At 33.8% G+C, this 27,230-nt stretch overlaps 1 protein-coding gene across 8 annotated transcripts in view; it reads right to left on the bottom strand.

Moving 5' to 3' along the window:
• Baz2b (bromodomain adjacent to zinc finger domain 2B) overlaps nt 1-26,084 on the bottom strand; it is a 264,182-nt gene extending 238,098 nt beyond the window's left edge. For 7 of the 8 annotated variants that reach the window (XM_076865719.2, XM_076865724.2, XM_076865722.2 and 4 more), the window contains exon 1: nt 25,816-26,084. The gene's annotated coding sequence lies outside the window, so the exon portion shown is untranslated. Of the gene's footprint in view, nt 1-24,979; nt 24,997-25,815 lie in introns of those variants that run through there. The other variant, XM_076865720.2, reaches the window with a different exon arrangement.
• Nucleotides 26,085-27,230: the final 1,146 nt, after the last annotated feature.

Genomic DNA, 27,230 nt, shown 5'->3' with positions numbered 1-27,230 from the left:
GGAAGGTGAGTGTGTCAGAGCAGACCTCCCAGAATGACTTCAGGGCAAATAGAAGTCTTTGAGATACCTCTCAAAGATGATTTGGTTAAATAATGTGTGTGGCATTTTTTAGGTACATATGACAAAAAAGTGCAAAGGCAAAAATTTTAACAGCACTCACTTATTTCTCTCCCTTTCCAATAGGCCTTTATTTTTTAATTTCACTGATTTACCTGCCTAAAAGGTCATGTTCTTTTTCTCGAATCTAGTAGAACTAGTAGTATTTGATATTGTAATTATATAATTGAATTATTACATACACCAATGAAGTGAGTACAAAAAAAGAAATATTTTCCCTTAAAATTAAATACTTCTTAAAATCTTTGTAATAGCAGTTCTGTTTAAAATTAAAAATTAGTGCATCAAATTATACTTTATTGGCCAGGTGCCAGCTTGGAAGGCTGAGGCAGGAGGATCTCCAGTTCAAAGGTAGCCTTCAGCAAAAGCAAGGGTGCTAAGCAACTCAGTGAGACCCTGTCTCTAAATAAAATACAAAATAGGGCTGGAAATGTGGCTCAGTGGTTCAGTGCCACTGAGTTCAATCCCAGTACCAAAAAAAAAAAAAAAAAAAAAGAATTATACTCATCATGTATAAAAGAACTAATAAAAATTAAAATTAAAATTACTGTTAAATTAGATGTAAGACAACTAATTATATGAACAATCAGCAGAAAATCTCATAAAAATGCACAAAGACTCTGCACCTAGAAAGTTTTATAAATAACTAAGTTCTTGTTTCACTCTAAAGAATCTGATATAAAATTTTTATTTTGGAGGTAGGTATGCAAGAAAGATAATGATTTCCAATTAGAGAACATATCCTCAAAGATTTTATGTGTTTGTGTTTGTGTGGGTTATTGGTGGGGGCTTTAGTGGGGGTGGTGTTAAGTTACACATACAAATCTGTCTGTGTTTGTGCCCGAAACACAAACACATAAAAAATAAATAGCAAATGAATGTGAAAGTTTTATTAAATGTTTATATTTCTTCTATCTATATGTATCTTTTTTATTATTTCTCATTTGACATTTTTGATTAAATGATTAGCTATTATCTCCAATTGCATTGGATAAGAAGTTCTTTGCTGTACATTTTACACAAAATGCCTGGAAGCATTTTTTAAAATTTGAGAATCCATACCGAAAATATCCTAAGCAAACTGTTTAACATATTTTCTCTTTCTCTTACATAAGAGTCTTTTTTCTGATACTCAATCATCTAATAAAATCAGTCAGATATTTCCTATGTAATAGTTTTATAGCTGTAATATAGTGGTATCCTCACTAAATGACTAGGATTTTGTAGCTATGTTAAATTGCACCAGCTAGGCTGCTTTTGATTTTTTAGTTTCCTCTCTTATTAAAAGTCTTGTCACCTGTGACACCTGCTGGCTGCCTAAATGTTAACTTAAAAATAATCTTTTCAACATTATTGGTTTAAATAAATGACTCTTTTCTTTTTATGTCCCCTAATGCCATATTTTTGTCAAAAGTCACTGTTGGGGGTCTGGGATTGCAAGTTCAGTGGTAGAGCACTTGCCTAGCACGTGTGAGGCACTGTGTTCGATCCTCAGCACCACATAAAAATAAATAAATAAAAATAAAGAATTGTGCCCATCTACAACTAAAAATATTAAAAAAGAAAAAAAATAACTATTTTTTAAAAAGTCATTTTAAGTATGAGTAAGGCAGATTTAATACTCAGAATGTATTCTATATATGTTAAAATGCAGATTATTATTACCATATTTACTCCACAATATCAGTTTTAACATAATATTTTTACATTAAACCTAAAAGTTTATTACTACTTAATAATTAATGGTATCCGTATTTTATAATGATATTATCATTAGAATTTTATACTGGACACGGCAAAACTATAAGTTATTACTTAACCCTTGAAAATAAGTACTTTTGTGGTGCTAGTGTACACTTAGCATGTAGAGTTTCTGTATTCATTCCTAGCACCCACCAAAATATCTGCTTTCATTTTGTGATTTTTTGTTGTGTTTCTTGGGTTATTTGGAGAGGACTGGAGGGGGGGGGTGGTGTTAGGGTATATATATAAATCTGATAAGTAAAAGTAATAAAATCAACTAATTCTCTAAAAATTTTAACCAAGCCACCTTAAAAGCATTCTCAACTTACTCTAGTTGAAGCAGTTTTATTTGTGTGGGTTTTTCATTTTTTCTTTTCTTTTTTTTTTTTTTTTTTGGTACTGGGAATTTGGTACTGGGGATTGAAATTAGGGGTACTCAACCACTAAGCCACATTTTATTTAGAGACAGGGACTCACTGAGTTGTTTAGCACCTCCCCATTACTGAAGCTGGCTTTAAACTTGAGATTCTCCTGTCTCAACCTCCCAAGACACCGATTATAGGTTTGTGCCACCATCACTGGCTAGTTGAAGCAGTTTATCAACTTCAGGTTTATAGTTTCCTTACTAAAAAAAAAAAAAAAAATTAAGAGTACTAGTTATTCTTCCTGTTCTATACTCAAACATTACTGGTATAAATGGTCACTTTGTTTTTTTGTTTTGTTTTTTTTAAAGAGAGAGAGAATTTTATTTATTTTTATTTTTATTTTTTTTAGTTTTCGGTGGATACAACATCTTTGTTTGTATGTGGTGCTGATGATCGAATGGGGCCGCACACATGCCAGGCCAGCGCGTCTTAAGGCTTGAGGCACATCCCCAGCCCCTAAATGGTCACTTTGAACATTAAAAACTTAATCAGATATCAATAAAGAACTATGAAAAATGTATTATGCAGTATATATGAGAAAATTTAATTATTCAATATAGAATATGCTTAGGCTTGCATAATATAAACTCTAAAACTAAAATAATATGATTTAATGTATAGAAGCATGTTAGATTTTCCATCGCCACTTTAATTCTACAAGGTCCTACACATCTGAAGTTCACTACTAAGAAATGATAATCTCTGTCCTCCCTCAAGTATATCTTCCATAATGCCAACAGATACCTTTCTAAAATCAGAATCTCTTATTTATGTCCCTCCTCCATTCAAATAACTTAATAACAGAAAACTTTAATGATATCCCATCACCTGGAAGTTTTTTCTTCATCTGTCTAAGCTTCATATTCCAAAATAATTTGCTGAAATTCCTCCAATATGTGAAATTTAAAGCCTTTCCTGCTTTGCCAATCTGGGCATACTTCTATTCACTCTTCAAAATTTTTCTAAAATAACAACTATTGAATCAACAAACATAAATATTAACTACATATAAATGGTAAATTTAATATCTAGTACTGTTGTAACTCTAAAGATAAAAAGATGCATTCTCTATTCTGAAAGAGTTTAAAAATCTTTATAACTTCCTTATTTTTTAATTAGAGCTTTATAGTTATATGTAGTAGTTGAATTCATCTTGGCAAACTTATATATGCATGAAATTCAATTTCAGTTCATGATCCTCCTATTCCCCCCGCCATTCTTCCTCTCCTTCTCTGTTCTTCCTTATGCTACTAGACTCCCTTTCACTTTCACTAGTCTACTTTTGATTAGTTCTTTTTACTTATGCATAGAAGTGAAATTCTCTGTGGTATATTTATACATGTATATAACATCACATTTTAAGAATTCATTCTGGGCCTGGGATTATGGCTCAGTGGTAGAGTGCTTGCCTCGCACATGTGAGGTACTAGGTTGGATCCTCAGCACCACATAAAAATAAACAAACAACAAAATAAAGATATTAAAATATATACATATATATATTTTTAAAAAATAATCATTCTGCATTGCCTCCCCTTACCCATCTCTCCACTCTCTGCCTCTCGATTTCCTCCTTTTCCATTATTGATCTTCCCTTTATCTTTTTTCTGGTGTCCTATTCCTTCCATCCCCCTTTCCTTTATTTTACTCTAGTTTCCACATGACAGAAAACATTCAACCTTTGAGTTTCTCAGTTTTGCTTTTTTTCACTTAGCAAATTCTCCACTTCCATCCATTTTCCAGAAAATGCCATAATTTCATCCTTTATTATGGCTGAGTAGAATTCCACTGCATATATGTATGTATATCACAATTTCTTAATGTATTCATCTGGCACCTGGGTTGATTCCATAATTTATTGTGAATTGTGTTGCTATAACACTGAGGTGACTGCATTGCTGTAATATGTAAATTTCAGATTTCTGTAGAAAATACCAAGGAGTGGGATATCTGGGTCATATGGTGTTTTTTTTAAAAATACGTTTTAGTGGGAGATGGACACAATACCTTTATTTATTTATCTTTATGTGGTGCTGAGGATCGAACCCAGTGCCTCATCCATGCTAGGTGAGTGCTCTACCACTAAGCCACAACCCCAGCCCTCATCCATAGTTTTTTGAGGAATCTCCACACTGCTTTCAGAGTGGTTGTACTAGTCTGAAGTCCCACCAACAATGTACAAGTATACTTTTCTCCAACAACCTCACCAACATTCATTATTGTTTGTATTCCTGATAATTGCCATTCTGATTGGAGTAAGATAAAATCTTAGCATAGTTTTGATTTATAGTTCCCTGACTGCTAGACATATTGAGGCTTTATATATATATACATATACAGAGGGGGGGGAGGGAGAGAATTTGTTGCCCATTTGTGTTTCACTTTTTTTTCTTTCTTTCTTTCTTTCTTTTTTTATTTTTTTATTTTTATTTTTTGTACTGGGGACTGAACCCAGGGGCATTTAACCTCTGAGCCACATCCCCAGCCCTTTTTATTTTTTATTTTGAGACAGGGTCTTGCTAAGTTGCTGAGGCTGGCCTTGAATTTAAAATCCTCCTGCCTTAGTCCCCAGTCCGTAGGATTTTCTCTTTTGAGAAGTTTCTGTTTGGTTCTTTTGCCCATTTAATGATTGGGTTTTTTGTATTTTTTTTTTTTTTGGTGTTAAGTTTTTTTACTTTTTTATATATTCTAGATATTAATTCCTTTTTGGAGGAATAGCTGGCCAAGATTTTCTCCCACTCTGTAAGTTTTCCATGCTCTTAATGGTTTCCTTTGCTGTGCAGAAGCATCTCATTTACTGATTCTTGGTTTTATTTCTTGGGCTTTGGAGGTCTTGTTAAGGAAGTTGGTGCTAGTGCCTATATGACAGAATGTTGACCCTATGTTTTCTTCTGGCAATTGCAATGTTTCTGGCCTAATTCCTAAGTTTTTGATCTATTTCAATTTGAGTTGTATGCAAAATGAGTAATCTTGATGACTTTCTAACACCTTACTCCTCTCTTGCTCATTTATTTAAATGCTAGGAACACATTTAATATAGTTAGCCACTGTAGATCAGGGAGATACACAAAATCAAAAAGAGAATAAAGGTAGGCTGAAATAGTAGAGCCCAGAAAGGAAATGTTTGTGAGAAACTGAATAAAATAATTTCTTAAAAAGTGGAATGGTCATGGTGCTCTTTTTTAGTGAAAGAAGAAATTATGGAGTCAAATTTTTATTAAGATAAAGAAAAATGATGTTATTAGAATTAATGTGAGGATTCAGACTGCTACCAGCCTTGGGGTTGAATGTTAGGCACTTTATGCATCATATATATACCCAATCCATCTAGTAGGAAAAGCATGAACTGCATACTGCAGAGAGGTTCAGAGAGGCATCCCTACTCATATAGGCAGCATCTTGCCCCAAAACACCATTTATGGGTCTATCATGATCTGAATTTTTAAATTATATTAACTATTTTAAACCAACTTTCATAAAAATGAGGGGCTTCCTTCAAAAAATTCATGGACTAAAAACACTACTAGTTAATAGAATCTTGAGAAACAATATGAAATGTCAAACCTGATGTTTCTGCTTATCAGCCACACTGTGAGGAAAAAAATGATGATTTCAGTCAAAAATAATTATTAATGTAAGAAGAAATTATTTTAGTTACAGTATCTATTATTGTTAAACATCACCTTGTGTCCAATATCAATAAGGCCTTCAAAATTGAATATTTTAAGATATGAGATCTTTATCTTATCCTCTTTATGAGATCTTTATCTTATCCTCTATCTTAATTTAGATTTATTAGTATATTGTATGCCCTACATAAAATATTAGAATATTGTAAACATAAAATTTATAAACAAATATACATATACCAGTGATTCATGCTCTAAAATATTTTTACTGTCAGGAAAGCATAATCAAAATAGTTCAAAGACCATTATTATAGAAGACTTGATTCTAAAAATAACTTCAGTCTGTGGGTGTAGTTCAGCAATAGAATACATTTTTACAGCAATTCTGTGAGGTTCTAATCAACTTAGTCAGACCCTATATCAAAATTATAAAAAAGAAGGTGGGGGAGGCTGGGGCTGTAGCTCAGTGGCAAAGCATCCCTGGATTCAATTCCTAATAGCAAACAAAAGAAAAGGTTGTTGATGCAATTTACCCAAAACTCATAACAAATTGGCTTGCTCTACTTCTGACAGAAACAAAAATTAAGCCCCCAACTCTATATGACAACTGAAGTAATAAAAGGAAAACAAGTGTCACTTAAGAAAAAACAAGGTGTGCTAATATGTACCATCAGAGAACAAAAAGAATTTCCAAAATCTGTATTTCTGTCTCTATCTATCACTACTTTCTACAGTAAACATGTAAACTTTGGTGAAATTTCTACATCTTATGCTCTGCTCACCTGGAATGTACTTCTATTTATTCTATCCATCTAAAATTTTACACTTTACAAGAAGGTTTTTTTTGTGAAATCTCCAGGGTTCTAGTGATCCTCCTAACTTAGTCTCCTAAGCTAGTAATAGAGGTCAGCAGGAACTATGTTTGAAGGTGATCAAATTTGACTAAGCAGTCATAAATTCTGATTCACTACACAAAACTCATAATCCAAGTATTACAGAGTGCCATTATCCCCCTCTTCCCATCTACATTCTTAGGTGGGCCAGATTCTCCTTTAAGCAGGAAAACTGCTAAAATGAGCCGTCAACTCTCACACACAGGATCATAGAAACTTTCACAGCAAACATCTTAACAGATTCAGAAAAAAAGTTCTAGGGCTGGGGATGTGGCTCAAGCGGTAGCCCGCTCCCCTGGCACGCGTGCGGCCGGGGTTCAATCCTCAGCACCACATACAAACAAAGATGTTGTGTCTGCTGAAAACTGAAAAATAAATATTAAAAAAAATCAATCTCTCTCTCTCTCTCTCTCTCTCTCTCTCTCTCTCTCTCTCTCTCTCTCTCTAAAAAAAGAAAAAAAGAAAAAAGTTCTAGGAGAAAACATATCCAAGCTATACTTTCTGTAGCCCAATTCACGGTCCCACTTGTTCCAAATGTTTAATTAAAACCATCAACATCTAAACCTCTAGCATAAATCATAAAACAAATAAACAAACAAAAAAGGTTTGGGAATGTAGTATAGTGGTAGACTGTGTGCTTAGCATGCTCAAGGCTCTTAAGTTTAATTCCCATCACCAACAAACAAGCAAACAAAAACAACAAAAAAAAACCCCACCAACAGAAAACCCAAAACACTTAAGTGACACTGAAATAAACAAAGAAGGCCATCAAGCACTACCATGTTGCCCATGCATTTAATAAATTTTAACTCTTTCCTCACTTAAAAAGTCTTAATAAGCTAGAAATAGATTTATACTCACTTAGTAAGACTTTTTAAATATATATATGATAAATGAAAAGGCATATCATAGATAAGATGAAATTTATATTTATAAGTATCATTTCCAAAGTCAAAAAAAAAGGTAAGGATTTCTAGTGTTAACACTGCTTTCCAAGTACTAGTATACATTACACAGAAGAATAAAGTTATAAATATTGGAAACAAGGCAGCAAAATGATCTTTATCTGTGTAAGATATGACTAAGTGTTTGAAAAAACCTTCAGGATCAACTAAAAATCATTAGAAAAATAAGAGTTGAGTAATTCAACAAACAGTACAAATTAATAATGTTTCTGGAAAAACTAGTCATTTAGAGGGGGAAAAAAGTTGGGAATTCTAACTTCACTTCTTTTACTTACACTTACATTTCATCTATGAGAAATGTAAAGTAAGACTGCCAGGAGTGGCAGCATACACCTGTAAGTCCCAGCTATTGGGGAGGCTGAGGCAGAAGGTTTACTTAAACCCATAAGTTAAAGACCACCATAGGCAATACAGTGAGACCTCATCTCAAGATGAAAAGAAAAAAAAAAAAAAAGATATATCACTGACCACAGTGGCACACGGCTGTAATCCCCCAGTGGCTTGGGAGGTTGAGACAGGAGGATTGAAAGTTCAAAGCCAGCCTCAGCAATGGTGAGGTGCTAAGCAACTCAGTGAGACCCTGTCTCTAAATAAAATACAAAATAGGGCTGGGGACGTGGCTCAATGGTCGAGTGTCCCCGAGTTCAATCCCCAATACGCCCCCCCCCCCAAAAAAGAAAAAGTAAAACAAACCTAAAAGCCATAAATGAAAAGAATGACACATTGCTTACCTCCCACCCACATGCTGGGGACATGATAAAGGGTGTCCTATAGGTTAGGCAAGTACTATATCACTGAGCTATATCCCTAGCCCACACACTGGTCTTCCATACTCACATTTCCTCCAATATTCAACAACGTGGGAGTACAAAATTCTATCCTATGCATCAGAAATTGGAAGAAGGAACAGTAATAGAAAAAGGAGAAAACAAAAGTGAAAATAATCTAGCAAGTCTACTGGAGCTTATTTATGTAGCTCCTAAGAGTCAGTGGTTGAATTCTCAGGAATTTGGCAACAATCCTTATAAATTAAATTACATAAATTTATAATCCATTAAATTATATTTAAGGGGTCTGGAGATGTAGCTCAGTGGTAAAACATACATAACATGCGTGAAATCCTTAAGTTCAATTCCTAGTGTCACAAAATAAAATAAGGTAATCAACACTCAAAGCTCATCACTTTGTAATTATTTACTACATTTTATTATTATCTATGTTGTGGAGCTTATTTTCATCTATTATATTATAGTAGAAATATCATATAATGGTTGTGCAACTATACTTAACTCTATTCAGTGATATTGTTATAGGACATACAGAAAAGAAGAGACATTATAAATCAGGGCTCCATTCAAACACACATATTTTCCAGAATACTACTAGATATGTAAGACATACTAATATCCTTTGACATGGCAATTTTACTCTAGGAATAAATGTTAAGGAAATAATTAGAACATGCACAAGGGCTTAGGTACATTTGATGCTATATTAGTCCATTACACAACGATATATGTTTTTTAAAAAGTAACTTAAAAAAAGCTGGATGCGGTGGCACATACTAGTTCCAGCTAGTAGTATTCAAGGCAGGAGGATGTTAAATTTGAGGCTAGCCTATGCAACTTAGCAAGGCTCAATCTCAAAAAAAAAAAAAAAAAAGAAAAGAAAAGAAAAGTAAGATAAAATTGGGTAGTTGAATATATTATGATATGCTATTTGAAAATATTTAAAGATGTAAAAATGCTTCTGATATAATTCAAATGATTAAAAAATATAAAATGTAAAATGCAAAACTACATAACATTTGTTAAAAACAAAACAGAAGAAAGAAGAAAATGATATTATTTATCCAGAAAAAAAACTAGGAAATAAAACTAGTTTTATTCAAAAAGCAACAAAGAGGGCTGGGGCTGTAGCTCAGTACCAGAGCACTTGCCTAGCATGCATGAGGCACTGGGTTCAATCCTCACCCCCACATAAAAATAAACAAATAAAATAAAGGCTTTCTGTTCATCTACAACTACAAGAAAAATTTTTTTAAAAAAAGCAACAAAGAGCCATTTCTGGGTGAAGAATTTCTGGTATCTGTTTGAACTCTCTGAAATGTCTTTCCATCAACCCTCCAATTTCACCACTTTATCCATTTTCTCATTCACCCTAATTACATTGAAAGAAACAGCCTTCCTTCTAGTTTATGTCAGTCTAACATGTATTTGAAGCCCATTTCTTCACACTTGACAGACAATCTCTAAATTATATCCTCTGCCTTTGTATCTTCAATTTCTTTTCTTTCTTTTTTGATACCAGAGATTGAATCCAGGGGCACTTAACCACTGAGCTACAGCCCCGGTCATTTTTTGTATTTTATTTAGAGACAGGGTCTCACTGAGTTGCTTACCTTGATTTTGCTAAGGCTGGGTTTGAACTCTCAATCCTCCTGCCTCAGCCTCCTGAGCCACTGGGATTACAGGCAAGTGGTGCCCAACTGTATCTTCATTTTCTTTTTTTCTTTCTTCTGGGAGCTGGGATTAAACCCAAGGCTTTGTGCATGCTAGGCAAGCTTTCTACCACTGAGCTACATCCTCACCCCATTCTCATTTTTAAGATAATCATCCTCAGGTTCACATTGCCTTCCCAGAAGAAACTGCCTGATTTCTTTCCCTTCACCTTACTAAAAAAAAAAAAAAAAAAAAAAAACCTATCTAAATTCCATGTTTCTTGGGGTTTGGCCCAAACTACTCCACTGAAACTATTAGTACCAAGGTCACCAATGTTCTTGTCTCTTAATTAACAGATTATTTATGTTCTTTCTTACCTGATATAATATTTCACTCCATACCCATGTCCCTCATTTTTATATTCTGTAAGGGAAGGTTTATGACACTAACCTGCTGTTTCATTCATGTACACTTTCATTTCAATAAATATGCTTCAACATAAAAAAATACTAGTAACATATATCAAGACTATAAAAATGGAATTTCAGACATTTGAAATTTTAATGATTTCTGTATTTAAACAAAATTTATAAGTCTTTACAGTGAAAAATACTATTGATTTTTTTTAAAAAGTCAAAGGACAAGGAATGATTAACTGTAAGAAGGAATAACTAAATGGAAAAGTGTTGAGTTACATATACACTTATAAATAAGCCAATGACACAAATATAAGTTAATATGACAATTTATATTTTTAAAGTGTCAAGTTATGTTCTCAAATAGTCTTAATTCAGATATCTAAAAGGTAACAGAATTACTAAGATGATAACCCTACCTTATCAAGGAAGATTATTTTTAGAATGCTCAGTAAATTTAATAAAACTATAATTTTTAAGAAAGATTACTATCACAAGAGACTAAAACAAAACTACCAAAAAAATGCTTTAAAACATTGACCTTGGGGCTGAAGTTGGAACTCAGTGGTAAAGAGCTTGCCTCATATGTGTGAGACACTGGGTTCGATCCTCAGCACCACATAAAAATAAATAAAGATATTGTGTGTCCATCTACAATTAAAAAAAAATTTAGGGCTGGGGTTGTAGCTTAGTGGTAGAGCACTTGCCTAAAATGTGTGAGGCACTGGGTTCCAATCTCAGTACCACATATAAATAAATAAATAAATGAGTGAGTGAATAAATGAATAAATTTCCATTGACAAAAAAAATTTTTAAAATTTTAAAAGTTAACTTTTAGTTATCTAGCTCAGCATTCTTAAAATAGGAAGATTATATATCTTACTGTACAATACAACATAAAACATGAAAATATGGTTCAGATAATAAGTCTTGATGGGAAGCTAGGCCTATTAACATGGGCAGAAAAGGACATATTTACTAGCAGAAAGGAATGCAGAATTAAATGCCATACAATAAAATAAAAACATGATAAATAACTATAAAAACTTTGGTAAAGAAGGCATTTTAAGCCTAAAATAGAAGAAATTATTTTTAAGAATAGAATTAGCAAGCTAACATATCACATTTCTGTACACAAAATATTAAAAAGCAAAATAACTGATTAAATAATAAAAATAGCAAGTACCATTAATACTTAAATAATTAAGTAGTATAATAAGTAGCTTATTATAAATACACTAAGATCCAGTGCAAAAATAGGCAAATATTAGAGATAAATCACAAAAAAGAAATATAATATGTAGTACACTAGACAGTGCTCACCCCATAGAATGCGAATTAAGATAATTTTTTGGAATTAGAATGGGCTATAAAAGATTAAAATACCCACCCAATCCAATTACGTGGTAAAATGGTGAAATTATTATATATTATTTATGAAATGTAAATTCATACAATCCTCTCAAAACCTGATATATATATATATGTGTGTGTGTGTATATATATATATATATATATATATACACACACACATACATACATACATACACATATGAGAAAGAGACTGTCATATATATGGAAGAGTCTTTATATATTCCTAGCCCCTGACCCATTAAATGTACTTCTGGGAATTAATCCTATTTAAATAACAGAACAACAAATTATAGGAAAAAACAGTTCACTGAAGTAGGGCTGGGGTACAGCTCAGTGAGAGAACATAAGCCCTGGGTTTAATTCCTAGCATTTGGCCAAAAAAAATTTCACTGAAGCATAAAGGAAGGAAGAAAGAAAGAAGGTAGGTAAGTATATGTTCTGCCACTAGCCACAGGACTATTGGAGCACAAAGAAGAATTAGATAACCCTATGGGGAAATAGTTGGAAAGATTTTACAAAATCAGCTCTTCAGAATGTTATTGAAAATAAGCAAGAGCTGAGGATGTGGCTGTATTAGAGCACTTGCCTAACATGTGAAATGCCCTGGGTTTGATCCTAGCAGCCCAAAAGAAAAAAGAAAGCAATTTTTCCAAGTAAAAGGAAAGAAACACTGGGCATAGAAGCACATGCCTGTTATTCCAGCTATTCCAGAGACTAAGGCAGGCAAATTACAAGTTCCACGCCTGCCATGGCAACTCAGCAAGACTACATCTTTAAAAAAAAAAAAAAAAAAAAAAAAAAGGACTGGGGACTAGTATGCATAATTATAATGCACCAATAAGAAAAAAAAATCTCTTCCAATCTTAAAAAAAAAAAAAAAAAAAGGTAATGTTGGGGATGTAGCTCAGTGGTACAACACTTGCCTAGCTTCCTCCAGGGCATGTGCCAAGCCTTGGGTTCCATCCTCATTATTCAGCCCCACCACCCCCAAAAGGAAAGAAGTAAGAATTGCTGACAAGGAACATCACATGCAAAATCACTGAGCTTAGCAAGACCAACACCTATAATCCCAGAGGCTGGGATCATAGCTGAGTAAGGCAGGAGGACTGCAAGTTCTAGGCCAGGCTAGGCAACTTAGCAAGATTGTGTCTCAAAATAAAAAAGTTTAAAAGGACTGGGGGTGTATCTCAGTGGTAGAGCATCCCTGGGTTCAGCCCTTAATCTCTGTCTCACTCATACACAATCATAGAATCATGAAAGTTTACACTCAGTGGTCCATAACAAGTACAGATTCATAACAAGTATTATATGTTCTAATACATTTAGAACATACTATCTTCTATCTCCCACTGATTTTCAGAAACCAGTGTTTAGCATTGGTATATATACAAAACATAATTAAAGCGATTTTACACACAATGGAAATGCAAAGTATTATGCTAGCTGGTGTACTTATTCATCAATGTGTAATGTGATTTAACAAGAAAGAATTAGAAGGGTTTAAAAAACACAAGAGGGATTGGGAGTGTAGCTCAGTAGAGCCAGTGCTTTTAGCATACGCAAGGCCCTGGGTTCAGTCTTCCCTCACACACACCATAATAAATAAACAGATAAGAATTTGCCTTAAACCTACCATCATAAGACCATATGATGATAGGGGTTGGAGTTGTGGCTCAGCAGCAGAACACTCGCCTAATGCATGTGAGGCCCTGCGCTGGATTCTCAGCATCACGTAAAAATAAACAAATAAAACAAAGGTATTATGGCCAACTACAACTAAAAAAAAATAAATATATTTTAAGAAGACCATATGATGTATTAGAAAGAAAACCTAACCAATGGTAAGCAGAAAACTATAACCAATCATTGTAGTTCTCACTTTCATCATCTGAAAAGAAGGCATAAATGTTCAATTACATGAAATTATTATTATAATCATACGAAATCAATATGAATGTAAGGTAATACAATTTCTAAATTAGCCCAACCTCATTCTCTGAATTATTACATTCATCACATTTATCCTTCTAAACATTCACGCTATTAGCCTGATCATTACCACTTTATATTAAAATTTCTTCAATAAATCACTGGTCTATTTTAAAAATCCTTTTATACATTCAACAGATTTCTTCCAAACCTTTTTAAAACAACTTTTTAATCACTTTGTCCTTATACTTAAAAATGTATTAGTTAATCCAAATTCCCCTTTCTAACTAACTCTATCTCCCACTATTTAGGCACATTTTAGGTAGGTAGGTGTTATGATTTGGATGTGACGTGTCCACCAAAAGCTCATTTATGAGACAATTCAAGAAGTATAGAGGATTGGGTTATAAGAGCGTTAATCCAAACAGTGAAAACAGTGAATTAATTCCCCTGGAGTAGTGATTGAAAGCAGGTAGGGTGTGGCTGAGGAGGTGGGTCATTGGGGGTGTGCTTTTGTGGGATATATTTGGTGATCTGAGCTTAGTCTCTGTTTTCTAACCATCATGTGAATCACTTCCATCTACCATCCTCTTCTGCCATGATGTTCAGCCTCACCTCAAGCCCCCCCAAATGGAGTTGGCTGTCTATAGACAGAGATCTGTGAAACCATAAGCTTTTCTACAATTAGTCACAGAAGTTAAAAAGCTGACTAAAACAGTAAGTATCCCTATTTCTTCTTATTCATTCAGCTAGTCTAAGATAAAATACCTATTTTCTCCAAGATCCAAGTCAAGTTCTACCACCTTCTTGCACCCTTTTAATTGCAAATTAATTTTTAAAAAATATTTGAGTAACATCAAGAGTAATACTTGAGCACAGAAACTATCTCTAACCAGGCTACCTTCACATAACAGCAGAGACTCTTAAAGTAAGAGTGGGTTCTAGTCAATGATAGTGTTAAAATATGATAAATAGTGCATTTGTATCACAGTGCACACCAAAATACTGTCCTTCGTATGTCTGACATACAGTTTAACTACCAGCATTGAAAAATATGATTTATGTAGTTGAGCCCCAAATATCATGGATGGCCTACATTAGAAGCCAAGATATTTACATAAAAAATACATGCCAAAAAACATTATGAGACCTGACTACTACAACTTAGTATAAGATGTTCATGCTGGGAAAGAAACTAAAAGGGAAAAAAAATACCCTCTATAAAAATAGAAAAAAATAAAATACTACAGTTTATGGATGTAGCTCAGTGATAGAGCACTTCTGGGTTCAATCCCTAGTACCAGGGAAGAAGGGAGAGAGAGAAAGAGAAATAATTCTGAGTTTCCCTTGTTCCTACCCTCCCATTTTATACATAATATGAAAATATTTACACATTCTCTAGAACAATTTTCTTCTGTGAGTTTTAGCAAGTACAACTATGAACAGGCTTTCTGGAAGGGGAAGGGTAAAGATAGTTTTCACTTAAAAGTGCAAAGCCTCTTTGCACTGCCCTTCTCTACTAACCCTTCAACTATCTACTTCAAATCCCCAAGGTAAGATTACAGATAAAGAGCTATTTTCAAAACAAGCTGCTGATGATGCAAAGGAATTCAATGTTAAATGATACTTAGAACACTATGGTCAAAAGCTCTGTAGTAACCCCTTTTTTAAAATAAAAAGGATGGATCCATAACCTCTCTTAGTTACTGTAGCTTTGCAGACCCTATTTCATTTAGCACCTGTATGAACAACCCATAAAAGGGAGGAAAAACATCATCCTGTGACTTATAGGCTGCTCCTGACTTTCTCAGATGTTCAAGATGGATTTTGCTGCTTCTCATATCATCACAATGATTTATGTTAAAAATTACATTTTTCACAAGGAAGATCAGAAGTGTATTTCAATAACCATGTCATCATGGAAACTAGAAAACATAGGAAGTATGGCTATTCTCAAAACTTATCCTTGTGCAAGATAAAAAAAAATGATTGTGTAAAAGATATTTTTTGTTGTTGTTTTTGAAAATAGGGTCTCACTATGTTGCTCAGGCTGGTCCAAAACTCCTGGGTTCAAGTGATCCTCCTGACTCAGCGTCCATCGTAGCTGGCAGGTACTGCAACTGTACCCACCTATGTAAAAGTTTTTTGTTTTTTTTTTTTTTAAAGAGAGAGTGGGAGAGGGAGAGAGAGAGAGAGAAAGAGAATTTTTTAATATTTATTTTTTAGTTCTTGGCGGACACAACATCTTTGTTTGTATGTGGTGCTGAGGATCGAACCCAGGCCGCACCCACACCAGGCGAGCGCGCTACCGCTTGAGCCACATCTCCAGCCCCTATGTAAAAGTTTTAAAGGTTTTCTTATGACAAGTTTCATAAAAGTTAATGCTTATCACAATATTACAAATAAAGGAAGCAAACTTCATTATTATTGTACAGTATAATAAATTTCATTTTTATGTAATAATAATGAAATTAGGAAAATACAAACCACTGAAATTTATTGTTAGCCAAAACATTATATATAAGACTATTTTATATCTTTTTCAAATTTTTTTAGTTGTAGATGGACACAAGAACTTTATTTTTATTTGTTTATCTTTATGTTGTGCTGAGGATCGAACCCAGGGCCTCGCATGTGAAAGGCAAGCCTCTACCACGGAGCTACAAAGCACCCATCCCCTTTTATCATCTTTATGTTTGAATTTTTTTAAAAATCTTTCCTTGTTTTCAAACTCTCAAATGATACTTCTAATTTTAGTGCAATTCAGTATTGGCATTATTAAAAATAAGGACTACAAGTTCTGTTGCTTTTTGACCCCATGGATGTGCCTATGGTAGTCCAACTAGTCTGCCTAGAAATAATTTTATTTGTGTGTGTGTTTGTGGTACTGGGGATTAAACCCAGGGTCTCAAGCAGTTTAGTCAAGCACTCTAACGCTGAGTTATATCCCCAGCCCTAAAAGAAATAAAAATATTTTTTGACTCTACACCATCAAATTTCCCTTGGAGGGAAATTTGGAGAATTTCTCCACCAAGTGGAGAAAAGGGTAACAGGGGTGATTATTCACTCTGCTCTATGCTCAATATTATTAGCAGGTATGATCACACAGTAAGCTTCAAGAAAAAAAAAAATTTCACAAAAGCATAGAATAAATGAGGAAGAATGGAAAACCTCACATACAACAGAAGATTTGGGATACCTCTGACCAGAAAGGGCAGTTCTGTAGGTTTTAACCTGACCTCCACAAACTAGCCTGTGATTAAAATGAATGATTAGAAACTGATTAACCCACCTTCCTCAGAGAAAGCCAGCAGTCCATTTTGAAAGCAATGGAGAAAGGGAAGGGTTCCCTGACATATTCTCTTCCTTTCAGTGGAAGAGGTCTGGGTTGAGATGACCTCAAAAAGGTTGCAGAACAACAACCCCAGACACCCAAGGGAGTAGTTTAATGAATTTTAGCAATTGGAGGCTCATATTATCCTCCCTTTGTTGGATCCTTTCTTACTGATCTGTGTATAAAGAACTGGGTATTGAACTTAACCACTGAGTTACATCCCCAGCCCTTTTTTGTATTTTATTTAGATACAGGATCTCACTGAATTGCTTAGGGCCTCACTAAGTTCCTGAGGCTGGCTTTGAACTTGCGATCCTCCTGTCTCAACCATTGGAGCCTCTGGTATAACAGGCATGTGCCACCATATCTGTCCACAGTTCACTCATTCTTCTTGATCTAGTTCAATGCTCCTAAATCCAATGAGCCTTTGATAATTATTCCTACAACAAGCCATCTCTCTCCTATTCTGAATTTCCACAAACTTCTGTCTATAACTCTCCAAAGGCATGCTTAGAGACAGTATTCTGTATAAACTTGAAAAACGAAGGCAGCTGCCCCCTCTTTTCTTTAATATTGATACTAGAACAATAAAAGTGTATTAAACACCTATAATTCTCGTGTGCGGCATTAATCAATTCATTTTACAAACAAAATTTCCTAAGTTTTTTTTTGTTTTGCTTAGTTACTTATAAAAAATTCAGCCCATTAATTCACCCTTTCTCTTTTCTAAATAAAATTATTTGTTGTAATTAGAACTAGAAAAGATATTTCTTTTAGCAAAAAACTAAGAACAATTCTCAATTTAAACAATCAAGAAGTGGGGAAAACTAGACATTTAAATTTTACTTCCTTTTATTTTCTTTGCTTATTCAGTGCTGAGGTGCTAACAAGTAAGGTAATACCTGAAAGGACAGTTGTTAAAGGGAGAGAGAAAAAAAAGTGCAAGGAGTAATTCACAAAATGACCGATGTGACCTCAAATAATGGCAACTTAATTGTATACATAAAATTGTGATCCTATGCAACTCAAAAGTGAAACATACACCTCGTCCTTTAATAACTGTTGAATTTATTATTTTGAAAAAGTGTACAGGCTACTAACAGCTAGATCAAACTTGGCCATATATTCTGTTATATTACCAACATATCTAGTCAATTGTGAAGCTAAGAAAGAGTAAACTACACTCTGAGGACTGGTTCTCAACCTTGAAGTGCTGAGAGATACTTTATCACGCGGCATGGAGACAAACACATGCATGTACATGTGAACCTAACACTATGTTGTGTGAAAAGTTCAATATAAATGCATTATCATAAATCACTCAGGTATCCATTTGTTTTTCTCATACACAAATCAAGGCATTGCTCCCTTTGATTCATAAAAGAATATCTGAAATTACAATTACCATTTTTTTCCTCCCACTCTTACTGAAAACTTGGGATAGAGAGGTTTTCTCCTCTCTCCTTATAATCGCTATTGATAATGTGCAGAAAACCAGTATTGCTGGACTAACTTACACATACCTTGTAAATACTGTAAGAGGCCCCCAAAAGCAAAAAAGACTACTCATTAGATTCCTTCTAAAATTTTTAGAGTAGCTTTAATATAGTAATATCCTAATCAAATTATAAAGTTCTATAAATTTTCCTTTCTATCTTGCTTTACGTTACTCATAAACTAAAAGTACTATCACTTTTCTACTCTTAAGACTAATTACAGCTAATTAATCACAATCTATTGTTAATGCTGTTTCCCAAAACTATATATAACTTGTAAAATATAATCAACAATATTTTCAAGCCAAAAACAATTAAATTTTCTATCTATGGACAAAATCATAAAACATTACTTTCCAAAAATTACAAAAGATTGTATAATATAGTTTTGTATATTTGGTTGGTTTTGACCAAGATTAAATATATGATACATAAGACATGACCTCTTGTTTCCTTTAAAGCTTCTTCATTTTACTGAGAATTTAGTTTCAATTAATATTTTAAATTGAGGTTGTTCTGTGTTGCAAACACAGCTAAAATGAAGAGCTTCTGTAGCAGCAGTGACCAGATTTTAAATGCAGGTAGATCAATAAAAAAAGAAAGAAAAGAAAAATCACCAATAAGCACAAGCTTCATGTGTGAGTGGAACGGTTTATAATAGCTTGTAAATGACTATGTGCTTGCTGTAACCAGCTGTTCTTAAATTATGAATATGCAACCAATTCATGTTAAAGCCAAATCCCAGCACTATTTCTACAGAGAAATCCCAGTAGTTTTGCTTGTTCTACATGTTAGCTCTGTTAAGGATACAAATAGCAGTAAGCTTCCGAACAAATAGGACCAAACTATTGGCATTTCATGCACTAGGTCCATTATCACAGCAGGGAATGTCAATCACTAGTACATTCCTATAACAGCTCAAGCAATATGACAATGATCTTGTAGGGAAAAAAAATATCAAAATCTCTGCAGCATACTCAAAGTCCTTCTGACAACCTAAGGCTTTCTTACTACAGCCAATCAGATTGTCAGACCTGATCTATTAGAAGACTTGCACTAAGCCTCAAACATTTAAAAACATCAATCATAAAAATAAAGACAGGATGCTGAATTATACAGTATTAACCTCCAGGGTTTGCATACAAAGACCATAGATTTATTTATGTCTCAGCGAGTTAAGAGCTTCAGTACACCGTTCTTTTACACCAAACTGACTGCCAATATGATGAACCTCTCTGCCCTCAGCAGGAGTGCACCATCTTTGATTAATGAGTGCATGTTTGTGGAAAAAGTGTTAAGAGGAGAAAACAGAAAAAAACACAATTATGTCTATATATATATAAAGAACCAATGCAACAATCATGTTCAAACGAAATGCTTTTTTTTCTTATGCACACATGTACACATGTGCACAAAGTAAAGATTTTTACCTACAAATTACTCTCCTTATTGTCTCCAATATTAAATAATATATATGTAACTAAAAGGTATTCAAAAGCCAAATTAATGCCAAATTTTATAAATTATAAAAAAAATTTTTAAAGCATTAATTTTATTAAAAAAAATCAAAACTACACTATATAACAATTTATATATGTGGGATAAAACCTTGTTTTTAACCAGATTTTTATAAAGCCTATTAATTTGAGAAAGCTGATGTTTAACTTACAAATATCTGGACTTTTAAAACATTTTACATCTCAAATTCTATTATAACTTGCCACAAATCAAGTAGCACTCAGAAGAGATTGGAAAATCATAAAAATGCATTTAATTTTCCTGCTTTCAGTAGATATTACCAATAGTTTATAATCCATATTTGTTGTAAATGAATTAAATATATTTATTACCCACAATTTCAAAGTTAATATGGTAACAGAAAAGCTTACAAAGTTAAATTCTGACACTTCTACTCAGAATTACCTTCCTTTAAGAAAGTAAATTCTGAAAACTCCCACTTAAATTGTAGGATGCTTATTGGTGGCTACTATATTATCTCTAAAAGTAGACTAAGCATTGAAATTCCTTTGAAAGTAGTTTATATTTAATATGTAACTCAATTTATCATTATGTGGTTTATATGACTATCTGGCTTGATATAAATATGCAACGAATAAATATATTTCTTAAAAACCAAATCACAGTCTAAGGTAACAAAGATTTTCTTTTTAAGGAGTTCTAAAATTATTATACAAAAAGGCTTGAGAAAGCATATTATCCGAATATAAATCTTACTTTTAGTCAAAGTAATATATGACCTACTTAAAAGGAAAGTGTCTCCATAAACATGATTTCAGGTAATAATAATTCTAGAATCAGTCAGGGGTATAAGCATTAAAAGTTTGCTTATATTATACAGAAAAACCTTTTAATAATATTTGCCTCATATATATATATATATATATATATATATATATATATATATAAAATAATATTTGCCTCAGGATATATATACATTCTAACCATAAATTTCACAACTTAAATATTTATTTTTTTAAACAAGCAAATTATTTTAAATGTTATAAATTTTTTGCTTCTTAAAGAATTGTTAAATGCTTAATACATCTAACAGTCTAAAATTTTTAAAAATCAGTAAACACTGGGATAGATCAAGTCTCTTAACATAGTAATAAAACACACTATATCCTTACCATCTTATCAACTTCATGTTTTTTACATAAATTTTTTAAAAATGTGTTTTGTCAGTTACTATTATTCTTTATTCTTCCTTTTTCCTCTTTCTCATCTTTCCTCCCACTGACCAAACCATGCAAATACTTAGAAATAAGTACAAAATACTTAGGTACCAGTGGGATAGTGACACCATTTTAGTATCACCATTTCAACTATCGATAAAAGTTATTGTAACAAAATAGAATTTTAATTTAAAAGATCACTAAATTACTAGAATAATTTAGATAAGTTTGTAAGAATTTTTAAGTAACATTTTGGCCTCCTTACAACAGAATTACAACAGAAAATTAAAAACAAAATAGCTTATTACTCCAATAATTATTTCTCTTCTGATTGTCTCCTACAAAAAGTTTAAAAGAACACTAAACCAAACGAGTCAACCTTTATTAAATAAACAACAATATTTTTAAGATCTTATGATAAAAGATGTTTAATTTTATCTAATCGAAAGCCTCTTAAAAACCAAACTAGGTAATCTGATTAATCCCTTAGGAAATCAAATATATTAAAAATCATTAAACCATGATGATAACAATTTCATTTACGAATCAAAAATCACTGTTACTTTGAGTTAAATCACACTCTTTCTCTTGGTAGTTCTAACAAGGACTAGTTCAAAAACTCAAAAACTAGAATTAATATCTTTTTCTTTGAGAAATCTTTAAACCTACAAGTCATCAAGTTCTAACATACGCTTTCACTAATTCAAGGAGGTAAGACAGAAACCCTGAACTTTCATACAACTGTGATATCCTACATTTTGTATAGTAACACAAAAGTAGCAACAAAGACATTAACAATTGCAGTTCAAGCTGGGAGTGACTGTTCTGTTTCAATTCAATGACACCACTAATGGCTTCTTAGCAGCTCCATGAAATCAACCAGCTGTCAAGTTGATGCATCAGAAGGAACAGTTATACACTCCCATAAGAAAAAGCAACACATCAGGATGTTTGGCAAAACATCTGCTCCTTTACACTGCAGTTCTATAATAAACATGCAAACAAAGAAATGGGAGAAAGGGCAACAGAATTAAAATTCCAAGATTTCCTTTATAGTCTTATATGCATTTTAAATGATGGCTTATAAAAAATAAAAACAAATTTCTACAAAGTTGAATACTTTGTTATTCCAATTTTTTGAAAATGCTAAATATAAATAAATGTTCTTTTAGAAACGCAAAAACTACATAAAATCCTTGCATTTTAAAAATTTAGAGTAAACTATATTCATAAACTAAAATCAGTATCACAAAACTCAAAAATTAAAACTAATATATATCATTTCCACTTAATATTTAGTAAATAGTCCCAATAGCATTCTAACAAATGCATTTCCAATACTGAACAGTCTAAAAATATTTTATCTTAAGTGTTTGTAAGAGTAAATGTTGTTCTAGTTCAGTACTAATTTAATCTAAGGCAACAGTAAAGGCTCTATTATTTGGATTTTAAAATATGTACCTACTCTTATTTCTCTTTAAACCCTTATATGAACATAATATTAAGTTCTCATAACTAACATCTTGTTTTCAAATCATACAATCTGATTTTCAAAAAAAAAAAAAACTGTCATCACAGACTTAAAATAATTTTACATTCAACAACTCATTGCAAATATTTGTAAAATCTCACTTTTTTCTATTTGAAATATACAAGTGTCATAATGTTATCTAAATTATTGATTATGAAACACAGTGACAATAATATGTAGTGTTTACAATAGGTGTGAGACATTCAATGTACTTAACTACCATTTTCTTAAACTGCTTATCCTCTGTTGCTTGCCATTTATAATCTGCCAAATCTTCCAGTCCTTTGTTGCATGTATAATTTAGAACCATCTGTTCTATGTGCTTTTAACTATTTAAACATTTTTCACCTACCTACAATTCACATAAATGGCATACATTCAATTCAGTCAAGCTTTCTCTATATAGCATTTTACATAAAGCAAATTCCTGGATAAATAGCAAATAACAGAAATTGAAAACATACAGAAATTAAACACATACCGTTTACATTGTAAGTTTTTACAATTTAGACAAACATTTTTAACATATTCAGAATTATTTATAATAGGTTTTTTTAAGTTAATTGTAGCCAATGTTTTTCTCCAACCCAGAAGACAAAGAGAATGCAAATTAAATACAGACAGTTTCATGTCCTTGTTAGAAGAGATGTAAATACGCTGACTGAAAATGACTACAGGAGACAGAATTCCACTTTCCCATTCAATTTACAGTGTCTCTTATTTATACACTAGTCAGTGAGTGTATCATTAAGTTTGATCATGTGACCAGCCCAACTTTCTGAGGTGAAAAACTATTTTAGACAAGCAAATTAAAACACTAGTTTTTACTGTACATCTTTTCATAATGGCTGACAAATAGTTCATAGGTAGAGATCATGAATTAAAATCTATTCTGCCTTTTACATACTAAATTTTTGCCAATGGTTTGAATTAATAATATTTACTAAAATTGAAAAGCATTTAGTATTTTGAGATTTTTATTATAGCTGTTTTTCAAAATATTAAAAAAAAACAAAAAGCAGAACACTTAGTTACAAAAGGGGAGCAAGGTAATCTAGTAATATATACATAAATATTAACTAATAAGCTAATTAAAGAAAAATCTATAGGGAGGCAAACAAGGGAACATGCTGACTATAAATTTGAAACAACCATAAGAAATATGTACACAAAAACTAGGTTAATGACAAAAAAATAAAAGTTTATCTTTTTTTTTTTTTTTTGCACACAATCTTCCACCTGTTACCAAACAAAATGTGCAGACTTTTGTCAGTTCATTTTGAGAGCAAAATACAAAAATAAGCCACACAACTTATCGTTAAACTGTTAAGTTAAAAGATCCTTTGAAACGGGGAAATTTGAGAGAAAAAAAAAAATTTACTTTTGGGAAAATTTTCTCAATAAAGTTTACATGACGTCACTGGACCCCCTGAACATTTCCTAAACTTTGAGCCTTATCCAGACATAGTTTTGGCCTTTCTATGGCCTCCTTCCCTTCCTCAAAAATAAAAAAATAGACACACACACAGAGAGATTTGGAATAAAAATTGCCCAAGATGGCGAAACGCTTGTTGTTTAGAGGGCAGGAAAAAAAAATGGAGGATATTGTAATATACACAAAGGGATAAATTTCAACAACTCGGCCAAGGACTGCAGCTGCTTCTCTCTTTATAAGGAAGCAACACACAAAAGATAAATACAGAGGGAGAGAGAAAAGAAAAGACAATCTCTCAAACAGCAGGGCCAGCTCTGACTCTTCAAACACTTCCTTTTCCAAATCCCAATTCTGGGGTTCCTGGAACTACTTTAAGGGGAAGGGAACCGAAAAAGCAAAAGGGGGGAGGGGAGCGACAAGAAGATTACAAGAGGGAAGCAGAAGAGTTTAGAGCTGACGGCCGTTCCTGGGGAAGAACTGCTAGATGAGACCGATTCACAGACATTACAGTAGGGAAAGCAAAGCTTCTCAAACCTTCTGCGTTCTGACACAGACCTTCCCAGGTATCCAGATCTTCTCCCAATCCCACCAGCCCCACCCCCCACCTCCACCCCCCACTTATTTTCAGGAAACTCCAGAGCCTCAAGGTACATAGGGAGAGAAATTAGGCCCGAATTGGGGGGGTGGGATGGGGGGCAGACGCAACTAATCAGTCCTAGAGGGAAGAAGGGGCGGAGGCAAAAAAGGGCAGCAGTAGGCGGACGGGGGTGGGGGGGGGGGTAATCTTGAAACTACCCCGGCGGGGAGTAGGGCAGGCGGTGGATATTCCGGGGTAGGAACAGCGATCGCAACGCTGCCAGAGGTTGTTTTTTAAGAAGCAAAACTGTTGGCGGAGACGTGAGCGCTGGAAGTCGAAGGGGAGGAGGAAGGAGACGCGAAGCCTGGGCGGCCGAGAAGGGCGGCCGGCACAAAGGAGGCGGACTCGCGGCGGCTGCGTCTGCCCCGGCCCGGGAAGCGCGGCCCAGGGCCCTAAGAGCCCGAAGTCCCGCTCTGGCAGCTAGAAACAAAGTTTACATTCTCCTGAGACCGCACCCCCAGCCTCCCACCCAGGACCGCACATCTCTGCGTCCTCCTCCCCCAAACTCCACTCGGAACTCTGAGAATCACCCCAGCCTTCCAGCCAGCACAACAAAGAGACACACCGACCGGCGAGGGTAAACAGCGGCGGCAGGGAGCAGGGCGGGCAGGGCGAGCGTCTCCAGATAAGCAACTCCGGAGTCCTCCCTGCTCGCAGGAGCGTAGTTTCTCGTTTTCTGTTTTTACCGGCTTCAAAACATTTGAAATTTTCAAGCTTCACCCATACCCTTCACACCCGAAGATTTTTAACTCACCTTTACTTTCGAACTGAGAGTTGCGGTGGATGGGATTTTTCCTTCCCCAGATGGTTGAAGGTTAAGGTTTTTGGAATCCCCACCACCTCCTTATTTCTGTTATAATTTCTGCAACAAAAGTATAAAGAGAGTTGGAGTGGAGGTGAGATTGGTGATCGGAAAAGCCCTTGACTCCCTCCTTCTCCGTCTTCCGCCTCTCTCTCTCTGATTAGTTCCTATCCAGCAGCAGATTGAAGCAGGAGATGATTCTTCTCAAGGTTTGTTCAGCAGCTTCACTTCTAGGCGAAGGCTTCATGAACCAAGTGACGTCAACCAACAAGGCTTCTCTCTCTCTCCTCTCTCTAACAATGAAAGTTGCTGTTAACAAGGGAAAAAAGAGAGAGAATTGTTTATACCATTTCAGTTCCAATAATAAATGACCTATCAGCTCCTAAAGGAGCCAAGGGAGGGAGGGGGTTGCTGCTTCTTTCCAAGAATACTGTAGCTTGGAGTTTGCATGGTTCCTTGTCCCAGGAAAAAAGTTAAGAAACTTAAATGTTTTGTTTTGCTTTTAAAAGAAGAGAGGACAGAAAACGGGATTGAACATTTATTTTTAAAAAAACTGATTAATAGATTGCATAGCTTAACCATCTCCACCTAAACTTTTTATAATCGCAAATTCAGAATTCTGTTGAAGTCTACAAAACCAACTAAATTAATATGCCTATAATTTGTAGATGTTAGGATTCAAAAACCAAGATGCAAAATGGTACCATGGTAAAATGCTACTACCTTTACATCGGCGAGTTAAAACTGGCTGTGATGTTTATGCACTGAGTTAAAATAAAATTTACATGAAAGATGTTAAAATAGTAAATTGTTTTAAAGATTCGTACAAACTGTAAACAGTAATCTCAATCTTTTTTTCCAGTTTCTTAGAACTTAAAAAAAAAAAAAGATAGCTAACTGTAGAATTAAACACCTTTTTGAAAATCAGATTATGAGTAAAACTTGATAGCTCATTTACTCCATTCTCTTAACTATACACCCGATGTACTATTGGTCTGATCCCCACAATCTCTTCCAACTTTGTTTTTAAACTTCCACTCCCCCCACAGTTCCCACATCCTGCAACCAATCAAGTTAAACTAAAGGTAGTGCACCCTATTTATTCCCTCCCACATCCCACAAAACAGCTTCCTAAAATGATTTATTAAAGGGGGGGGGGGAGCTTACTCATGGTAACACTTTATTACCCATGAAGATATGTAAAAAAACAAAAAAAAAAAAACAACTTCATTCATTGAGGTAGAGTTTTTCTCTCAACACATTAAAATCTCAAAAGTTGATAGAATTACAAATTGCATAATTTAATTTTCAGGATGAAGAACAAGTAAAAATTAAGCCACCAAAGAATAATTTGACCATGCACACAT

Source organism: Callospermophilus lateralis, chromosome 9 (genome assembly GCF_048772815.1).
Source record: "Callospermophilus lateralis isolate mCalLat2 chromosome 9, mCalLat2.hap1, whole genome shotgun sequence".
NCBI lineage: Eukaryota > Metazoa > Chordata > Mammalia > Rodentia > Sciuridae > Callospermophilus > Callospermophilus lateralis.
Note: the sequence above shows the minus strand (reverse complement) of the source record. Positions and strands in the feature narration are given on the sequence as shown.